This window comes from Vigna radiata, chromosome 10 (genome assembly GCF_000741045.1).
Source record: "Vigna radiata var. radiata cultivar VC1973A chromosome 10, Vradiata_ver6, whole genome shotgun sequence".
Lineage (NCBI taxonomy): Eukaryota > Viridiplantae > Streptophyta > Magnoliopsida > Fabales > Fabaceae > Vigna > Vigna radiata.
This window is the reverse complement of record NC_028360.1, coordinates 5,962-7,145: the sequence shown is the minus strand read 5'-3', so window position 1 is coordinate 7,145 and position 1,184 is coordinate 5,962. Positions and strand designations below refer to the sequence as shown.

The 1,184-nt window shown below is 31.8% G+C and overlaps 1 long non-coding RNA gene across 2 annotated transcripts; it reads right to left on the bottom strand.

Moving 5' to 3' along the window:
* Positions 1-6: 6 nt before the first annotated feature.
* Positions 7-1,184, bottom strand: LOC106775539. Of its 2 annotated transcripts, none has more exons than XR_001376802.2 (3): positions 782-1,145; positions 524-652; positions 7-432 (listed from the first exon to the last, which is right to left on the bottom strand). It is a non-coding gene; the product is annotated as an uncharacterized LOC106775539 (long non-coding RNA). The 2 variants fall into 2 exon arrangements; XR_001376801.2 differs by lacking the exon at positions 782-1,145 and adding an exon at positions 1,158-1,184 and having other exon boundaries at positions 8-432.

Here is a 1,184-nt window from a genome sequence, read left to right as displayed (position 1 = left end):
CCTAATATTTGTAAATTTGGGACAATTAAGCCCTTTCCGTTAAAGGGTCAGTAACACCGTTTGCACCATGCTGATCTGTAATGGACATTTAGTTTTTAATTTAAATAATTCCATTACGTGGAATTTTGATTTAAAAATAATACATTTAATATAATATGTTTTTAAAGTGTTTTTATTTTATTCTCAGCTCCTCTCATCGTGACCATCCCAACCACATTTACCATTCATTTCCAGTTCTTCACCTTAGCCTCCAACAGATCCATGATTCACTTGACCAAATCAAAGCCCACTTAAAGAATCTGAAATGTGGGAGACCACATCTATCTCCAGAAAATTAAGAGACAATACAAGGAGGTACACATCCCATCAAGTAAAAAGTGGATTCCTGTAGTCCCATGCTCTCACGATATTGTCACATAATCCTCCCGCTACCTACAACAACACATTTTTTTGTGAGAAATATATATAAAAACTGGGAAAGGATGCCAAACTACAACTATAGTGAATAGAAAAGGATACAAACCAAGATCATAATCAATGCAGTTACTCTTGATATCTTGATTTCGTTACCGTTGATTTTGTTACCGTTCACAAAACTTAGAACACTTTGAAATATAGTCCTTTTTCCAACTAATACCAAGCAGCAAATAACCTGAAAATTTAAAGCAACACTATCAGAAATGTAAAGTTATTGGTATATATTGTACAATTTAATCATATTCTCAATAAAATTAATCCAAGTAAAGAAGGTACGGATTGTAACTACAGTGAAGGTATTTACCTTTATTGCAAACTCAATGGCAGNAAGTGCCTCCTTTTCTTAAAATGCTACTCCAGATCATTCAATATCAAAGCAAATCGTAAAGAAAGGAAATATAATTGTAACTTAANAACCTAATTTCTATGACAAAAAGAAAAGATTGCCTATACTACCATTGCANTCATCAAATGAAATCAAAGTAGAAGTTTGCAAGGGATAACATCACCTAATTTACAAGGTATCACATATCTTAGAAGAACGAAAATCTAAATTGCAAGAAATATAAATTTTGCACAATTCAAAATTTAAAAAGCAAGAAGCATAAAAATTTTTCAAAGAAAAGATAATAGAACAGAATTTTAATTGGAATTGAAGAACTGAAATACAAAATTTGTACCCAAGATCACAAAGAAGAACCTCCCGC